Source organism: Mercenaria mercenaria, chromosome 9 (genome assembly GCF_021730395.1).
Source record: "Mercenaria mercenaria strain notata chromosome 9, MADL_Memer_1, whole genome shotgun sequence".
NCBI lineage: Eukaryota > Metazoa > Mollusca > Bivalvia > Venerida > Veneridae > Mercenaria > Mercenaria mercenaria.
Window position 1 is genome coordinate 48,231,463 of NC_069369.1, and position 9,303 is coordinate 48,240,765.

Below are 9,303 nucleotides of genomic sequence, written 5' to 3' on the forward strand. Positions count from 1 at the left end.
TTTACAAATGACGGAATACTCAACAAATAATGTTAGCGCAAGATATAATGAATCAGTTAGCTATTGTAGTGTCAACTGACCAATCACTGTACAGGTTGGAACAATCAATTAGACAGTTATGATAAAGAAATGTTGTCAGTTATGCAATATTTATGTATGTACTTCGCCCATTCATCAATATACAATACATTATCATGCTAATAAAACGTAAGACAAAACAAAAATATGACGAATGACATACGCATAAATTATTTTTTATTTATTCTCATGGTATTTTACTACCGTTAGGTATTGCAAGAGGTCAAGCAAGGTTAAACATACTTCATATGGTACAGTTATTAAGTCCAAATATCTTTATGCTTTTACAACAAAAAGTTAGAAAGGATTAAAACCTTTTTTGAGACTATGCTTACAGACTAATAATTCTTTTTCTTAATTTCCACATGAACTTTTGAAGATATATATGAGCCGTGCCATGGGAAAACCAACATAATGGGTTTGCGACCAGCATGGATCCAGACCAGCCTGCGCATCCGCGCAGTCTGGTCAGGATCCATGCTGTTCTCTTTCAAAGCCTATTGTAATTAGAGAAACTATTAACGAACAGCATGGATCCTGACCAGACTGCGCGGATGCGCAGGCTGGTCTGGATCCATGCTGGTCGCAAAGCCACTATGTTGGTTTTCTCATGGCGTGGCTCATATAATTTAACAACTTACCTATTGCATACAAAATAGTCAATAGAAATAGATGGAAACTACACTTTACGAAATATTACGGCTATCAATTGCTGATTGTTTTAAACATTTGTTTTTTCAATTAGAAGTTTTAGAACTTGGTACCCTATTAATTCCAGATAAGATCATCATTAATATATTATTACATGAGGATGCTAATGTTTACAGATGATTAATTAAAGTATTCATGGGGCAAAGTTACACCTTAGACCAGATGCTAGAATGAATACAGATAATTACGATATCGAAATTGACGAATTGATAAAAATGACTCATCCGCATTAAATTGTAATTTCACTTTAATTTTTAAACTAACAGGATTTAATGGAAGATGCTAATCAAAGGAAAGTTCTCCAGGGCTACCAATCTCGGCCTTTAAATAAACTTTAATCTGAAAAAAATAACAGTATTCTTGATTCACTTTTGTTGTTAACCGTCAGATTAAATAAGATTTAGCTATAACTGAGGTTCTTCTGGACATTTTGGTTGTAAATATTGAAACATAGTTTTCGAACGGTGTCATCTGTTTCTAGGAATGACGTCATATATATATATATCGTAAAATTCTAAAATGACTTCACACACCCGCTTAGATTTTCTTAAATTTTAATAGAACAGTCAAGCAAGCGTGTGAAGTCATTTTAAAATTTTACGATATTTTGTTCCCGTTCCGGGTTCTTTTTTGTTCATAATTATACATATATATATATACATATCTTTTCATTGTCAAGTGTATATATATATATGGCATGTAAATATTTGAAAATCTAGTAACAAATGCGAATAAACAAGTACACGGTATATTAAGTTTTACTCAAACGAATGTATATAAAATATTTGAAAATGACACAATATGCAAAATTCCTCCGATGGCCTTCACACTCATCCCAGCTGATAAGGCTGGAAAGCGCCTGAAATAAAATTCGAATACCATTATAACAATTAAACAAATGAGCCATGCCATGGGAAAACCAACATAGTGGGTGTGCGACCAGCATGGATCCAGACCAGCCTGCGCATCCGCGCAGTCTGTTCAGGATCCATGCTGTTCGCTAACAGTTTCTCCAATTCCAATAGGCTTTAAAAGCGAACAATATGGAGCCTGACCAGACTGCGCGGATGCGCAGGCTGGTCTGGATCCATGCTGGTCGCACACCCACTATGTTGGTTTTCCCATGGCACGGCTCAAATGATTCTATCTACCGTTATTACACTTACTGAACTGTCTTTTGTAAATCTTTAGAAATTATTCTATAAGACAATTTTTCATTGGGTTTTAAGAAAACTGATACATCAAGAACGCAGTCACTGTCCCTGTTTAAAAGTGGATTTTACCTGCGTTTCACGAAATCAGTTATTAAGAAAGCATCTAGTAAGCTCATTTAATATATTCTAAGTTAAACACATATATAAGTTTTGTGAAGTATTTTTCTCGTTGTAAGTCGTTCACTTTTAAATTGTGAAAGTTTAACTACATGTTCTTAAGCTCATGGATAATGGAAATTAGTTGTGATCATGCTACATAACAAAACCTGGATATATCAGCTTTCTTGCCGGCTCGTCATTGTCAGCAGAATTATGTACTCAATATAAATATGTGAGTGCGTGCGTGTGTGTTTGTGTGTTACATGCGTTCTGGTCGAGTTAAAACTTGGATAAATGTTTATCAGTTCGTTAGATTCTTCTAGATATCAAAAATTGAGTCAGGCGTAGATTATCAGTGTTCATATCTTTTTTTAATTTTGACAGTGTCTGCAAAAAACTTACATCTATGTTTCTTATTTTTGGAAAGTTTTGTCTGATGTCAAACCGGGATAATACGTACAAAATATTTGAAAATTAACTAAATAAATTGCAGATGAGAGAAATATTTTGCACTTTGATGTAATGTGATATGATTAGAGGAACATACCTTATTCGCCAACATTATCCAATCAGCCTTAGGAGGCCTAAGCCACCAATCGCACGTCCAAAAGGACTGCCATATCTCAAAAGAGCTGCAGATCCAAGAAAAGCTAACCCCCTGCCTCGTCCCCAGCGTGGACCCCAGCGCGGACCCCATCCTCCGCCCCATCTTGGATATCCATCTGAAAAGAGAAATACCTAGTACATTAAAATTTTATTTGTTAGAAAATTCTATATGGACAAATAATAACTGTATAACTTGAAATTGTATGAATTCCAACATTCATAAGCAATGTGATTGTGTAAGCAAAACGTTTCAACATCAGTGATAATTTGAGCGATTGGGTTATACTTCTGCATAATAAACCATTACAACAGAAACTACTTTTAACCTGAAACGCATGCGAAAGCCTTCACTTTGTAGAACTGTTTCGTGATTCAAAGAGAAAAGATAAATGAATCCATATTTAATGTAATCTTTGACTAACATTTTTTGTAATAATAATAATGCATTTGTCCAGCCAATTTTGTGCGTCTTTCACCTCAACGCCAACGCTGGTTCTCTCTGTACACACAAGCGCATGTTAACATGTTAAAGAACCAAGTTTCACACCAAGATCTAATGTGCTTGAATCTGTCTCTCTACTTTATATACACCCGATGTCTGCCACTTAGACCCAGCGCCTACCAGTAAGTATCGTAAACGAGTTTTTGGGAAGTCAGAAATGGACATGCACCTTAGTCAAAACTGCATATTGAAAGTGCAAGACAATCTTATAAAGTTTACAGCGGGTGAACTCGGATTGTGAGTTTATGAGCGTAACGGAAACGTTTTGAACCGTTACATCTTAATAGAAAGTCATACCATTTTGCCGACTACTACGGAAGCATGGAGGGGATATAGGATTTTTTTCTTTTAATTTACCTCGTGACCACGAGTTATAACTAAGGAAAAAAAAAACGAAAAACAAAAAATGTTATCTCGTGGCCACGAGATATAACTAAGAAAAAAATCTTCATTCGTGGCCACGAAATATAACTAAGAAAAAAACAAAAAACGATATTTGCTAAATCGTGTCCACGAAATATAAGCAAGAAAAAAAAAACGAAAAACGATTTTCTTGGCCACGAATTAGCAAAAATCTTTTTTTTTTTCTTAGTTATATTTCGTGGCCCCGAACTAAGAAAAATCGGTGTTTTTTTTTTTTTTTTTTTTTTTTTTTTTTTTTTTTTTTATTTTATTAGTTATATATTTCGTGGCCACGAATTAAGAAATTGTTATTGTTTTTTTTTTGCTTAGTTATATTTTGTGGCCACGAGATAACATCTTTTGTTTTTCGTTTTTTTTTCTTAGTTATATCTCGTGGCCATGAGATAAATTGAAATAAAAAAATCCGATGTCCCCTCCATGCTTCCTTACACTACACTGTCCGTGAGTATTTCTTGGATTTATCACAGTCGAACATTACCAGCACACTTCAAAATCATACCGAATTGTTACTAAAGTTAAATAATTATAATTATAAAAATACGTACAAGCCCATTGCGCATTTGTAGAAACTACAGAAAGAAGCAGAATAGTAAGACACAAAGCCACGGTAGACCTCATTTTTGCGTTTCCTGAAAAATGTCATAACATACCGTATGTTAAACATCTATAAATCTGTAATTGAATTTATGTATAATATATATAAACTTTTATATATTCCACGTAATTGCAATAGCCTTAGTACTTTTTCATACAGAAGATATTCAGACTTTGTTAATTCCCGCATGCACTGTAAAATTTCATATCTCTTGTTAAATCTGTTACTGTGATGTTTTGATAAATGTGCATTACAATTTAACTGAAAAAAAATCTTATTTGATTAAAATGCTTAATGATAACATGTTTTACCTCAGAAGATACCTTTGAAGCATAAAACACAACATAGTTATGTTATAGTCCCCACTCAGTAATAGTGAGCCTGTTACTTACAGATAAACTAGGTATTGTAATTTTCTTTAAATGTATTGTTTGGAGTATTTTTAGAACTATCAGGCAATATTAATAATAAATACCTTTTTAACTTTATATTTCTTTTAGTTATAATAAGTTAGTTTATGAAAAGTCCCAAAATGTTGCAAAACATTTTAAATGATAACTAGAATCAGTAATCTGTATGAACATTTGCATTTCTATAAAGACTTTTTTTTTGTAAAATAACAGTTTTCATCAAAATGATCAATAATTTTGAGCAATAAAATAAATCTTAAGAAAATTATTAAAACAAAATAGTAAATCGAAACAAATACCTACACTCAGATATTATATGTAGGTAGTCCCAGATTGATTTTGTTTATGAAATAAAGACAGAGAAATAGTATGATATTTTATATATGGCCTGTTATAACCTATGTGAGTTTTACCAACTGACCAATTACCAAAACCTGACATACAATATATGTTATATGATGAGAACACGTGTACCAGTGATGTAAAGCAATTAGAAAGCAAAACATTTTTTGCAAAAGCAAAATCAATTACGGGAATGACTTGCGTTTTTATTGTTTGTTTCTCGTACATCTTGAACGAACGAATCGGTGAAACAATGTTAAAAGATATAAAACATCTCTTTATAACAAAAACAACCAACATGTTCATAAATAACAAAAAATGGAATGTAGAGAAAGAATATGTGGGCTGTAAGGACAGCTTTTGTTTGTTTGTTTGTTTTGGGTTTAACGCCATTTTTCAACAGTATTCATACATGTATACGGGGCAGTTAACCGTAACCAGTGTGTTCAGAATTCGTAAAGTACAAACTTTTCTCGCAAGTAACGCAAATTCCAATTGAATGATCTAGGTTGGAGTCTAATGATTTCAGACATCATGTCCGTTTATCAAATATGTCAAGGAGAAACACAAGCCTGCCCGTGATCGAACTACGCGACACGCATCCAGTAGACCAAACGCATTACTATGAGTAAGGGGCGGCTGTAAGGACAGCTGTTCTTGAAACAAAAATGCGGATGATGTAAGAGTACATATGCTATTAAGGACGCGCCGCAGAATAACTATTCTTTTGTACAGCCATAATGGTAATTATACATGATTTGCATATAAAAAGAAAACAAACAGTGGGCTGTGAGTGATATTAAGCCATTAGACAATGTGTTTAATGTCTAAACATTTTATTGAATGAAAGCAGCAGTATGCTTAGTATGTATTTAGTTCAGTTTGATCCACACTTGTTTCAACAGGGTAAAAAAGTTATTTATCTATGTTTTTTTTTTTTGAAAATATGTTGAAAAGAGATTAACTGGGTAAGTTTGCAGATGAAGTTGTGAAATACACATTAATTTAGGGAGGGCCTAAATTGTCCGTCTGCCAGCTTGTAATATAGCTGAATTATACCAGTATCATCAGAATAATTTTCACGAAGTTCAAGTGTGAGGAAAATGTAGGTCACTAGCTTGTAGTGGGTCTTTAACTTAATATTCCTGTGATATTGTAGGTTTTTTGTTTCTTTATTTTATCAGTGCCACTTAAAATATAAGTTTGAATAGCTTTAAAATCTCTCTACTTGAAAGGGCGTAATGATATAATAATAATATGACATGAATTTACATGCTTTGTGACCAAACCAAACATAATGTTGATTTAGCAAATAAATAAAATGGTCTGCATATCCTCTGTATCGCTCTTTATCTATCTATCCGGTGCGAAATGACGAAGATAATGATTATCGTTTTTTTTTTAATCCGTTGCTGTTTCATTCAACGACGTTCAGGTCGAAAAGGCGCATGTGGATAAAATGTTCTTTCTTTGTTAGCGGGAAAAGAAGAACAGGCGTTTTCCGCTTCTTTTGGTTCAAAGTAAAGAAGTTGACAGAAAACAGATACATTGACGAAAAGTTTTGTACAAAGTCATTGACCAACATATATTTCTGAAACTTGTTTGACTCGCTTGCCACACATCACCACGGCATTAGTTATATAACTAGTTCTAAGTTAAGAGAGAGTGCCGATCTACGGATCGCGGGTCGTGAGTTCGATCCTCGCGCGGGCCGTATGTTATCCGTGACAATTTGATAAAATACATTGTGTCTGAAATCATTTGTCCTCCACCTCTTATTCATGTGAGGAAGTTGGCAGCTACTTGCGGAGAAAGGGGTTTGTACTGGTACATTACTCAGAGACACTGATTAGGTTAACTGCCCACAGTTACGTAACTGAAAAACTGTTGGTTATTTAACTAGTTCTCTCGATAGTATGACATTGTCAGTATCTATGGTATCGTCTACCGTTTAGCGCAATTGGAAGAGCACAGAACTACCCATCACGGGGTAGGTTGTGAGTTCGATCACCAGGCTTATGTTCTTCGCGACAGTTGTGTCAGAAGTCATTTTGTCCTCAACCTCTCTTTTATATGGAGAAGTTGGCAGTTACGTGCGAAGAACAAGTTCATACTGGTAAGTTTGTTTCGTTTTAGTATTGGAAACGTTCCAATAGATTCTAAGATAACTTTGCGGTTGATATTGATATAAAGGTATACATTATCTACTGTTTTTATCTCAATAAATAGAGGATATTTGTTTGTTTCAATGTAAGATCGAAATATATTTCACCAAGTGAATACTAGTACTATAATGCAATATATATGTAAATTATGGTGTTCACGAGTGAAAAATATTTCGATAACAAATTTTCTATTTATGTGCTTTTAATGGTTTTAACCAGTTTTTCCGCGCAACGTCACGTGCATGGTATCATTGCGTCATAATGTCGTGACGTCAGGATATCTTTGTAGAAAAACTGTAAATAGTTCTAGCACGTTTCCTGATTTCTTTTACATTTTATTATGACAAAATGTATATATTTATAATCTGTAATAGTAATTCTATACATTTATATCTTTACTGAAGTATGTTTTGCAAGGAATTTTCTATTATTTATAATTCATATTCTTTCGCATTCAAGTGTAGTTACGGTCAGTAAAAATAAAAATGATATTTTCACTGTTTGAAACAGTGAAAATATCAATTTTATTTCACTGATAAATTTCACTATCTCACTGAAGAGCATAAAATAAACTTCTAAATTCTTCTAAAACCTTCTAAATTCATGGCAATGAAATCATCATTTCCAAAGCATTTTTATATCTGGTTATTTAAACCCGTAAATAACTGTTCACGATATTGTCAAGTTTGATGAGATTCAAAGTTGTCACGCTTTAAATTAATGAATACTGATTCTATCATATATATGTTTGGTTAACACTGAAAATTCGCAGTACTCAAGTAGAAAAGATGAACAGAATAAAATTGGGATTTTGAGAGTAAATTTTATCTAGGGAAAGGGTGGGACAGATACAACTGAACGCATATTTACAGAAACACACAACATTCGGGGAGATGACCTGCGTCGGGGAGACGTTTGGCGGGGCGACATTCAAGTCGAGTCAAGTCAAGTAAAGTCAATAACTATTTACTGTCGGTAGATAATATAACATTATAAGCATAAGCTATGTATAGCTTTTGACCGACATATAATATCATAATTTGTTATAATTTAAGAGCTGAAAGACATAATACATCTTGAAAGACAAATGGTAATAAGTAGTGTTTGTTAAAAGTATGGAAATAAGAATGATTTAATACATTAGGTTAAATAAATAAATAAATATAATAGATCTAAGTAATAAATAAATAAGATCAAAATACATCAAGCACATGCACATGCAATGACAGAAATTGGTAAAACGCTTAAAAAGTACAAGCAGTTTGCAAAGTAAGAAAATAAATGTTGTTTTATTTTACTAGGAATTTCAACTTTTAGCTGAAAAGCAATCAGCTTTTTAACTAAACTAGACGTATCAAAAATATCAATGATATCATTCAAGGCATGCATTTGGTAGAATCAAGTAGATCAAAATTCAAGTCTCCTATCAAAATATAATTGTCATATTTAGTTGTGCATTTATCCAGTGTAGACATACACTTTGATTGAAAAAAACATCTTTAGACAAAGAGGTGGGGAGGGGGGGGGGGAGGGTTGTAAGCACCTTTCAAAAGCCATTTCTTTTTTATTTAGATTTACCTCGATACAGATAGATTCAGTATCTTCAAATTCTAACTCAAGTTTTCTGTCCCCGGCTATGTCTGATCTGAGATAAGCTGCTACCTCACCACCTTTAACTTTTCTGTCAGCTCGCCAAAAGTGATAATCATTCACCAAATATTAAGCATCTGGAAAAGACTCATTTAATTTAGTTTCTGAAATAAATAAAACATCAACAATTTAACTAAGACTTCATTCGGAGGGGCAACGTTTGTCTGGGCGACGTTCGGCGGGGCGAGAAAACTACGTTTGTCGCTGTGTCAATGTGACAGAACGAAATAACGAAATGGTAGAAATAAGCCACCATATGAAGACGGGACATAAATCATCTCGGATGTATTGGTCATACCCGGTTGTTTCCAGAATCATAACTTGTCGGTTATGTTTGGAAAGGCTTCTGTTGTGGTTTCCGGCTAATATAAAATGGATCTAGTATAAAAACATAGACACAGGTAAGCATAGCTTAAGAATTTTTTCTAATAACAATGCAAATAAAAAATCATGGAATGCTATTTGGTGCATGCGTGATTGAACAACGATTACACACAAGATTTTACGT

General features: G+C 33.5%; 1 long non-coding RNA gene across 1 annotated transcript; it reads right to left on the bottom strand.

The window, feature by feature from the left end:
* Nucleotides 1-2,654: 2,654 nt before the first annotated feature.
* Nucleotides 2,655-8,864, bottom strand: LOC123547942 (uncharacterized). Its single transcript, XR_006685772.2, has 3 exons — nt 8,724-8,864; nt 4,179-4,262; nt 2,655-2,824 (listed from the first exon to the last, which is right to left on the bottom strand). It is a non-coding gene; the product is annotated as an uncharacterized LOC123547942 (long non-coding RNA).
* Nucleotides 8,865-9,303: the final 439 nt, after the last annotated feature.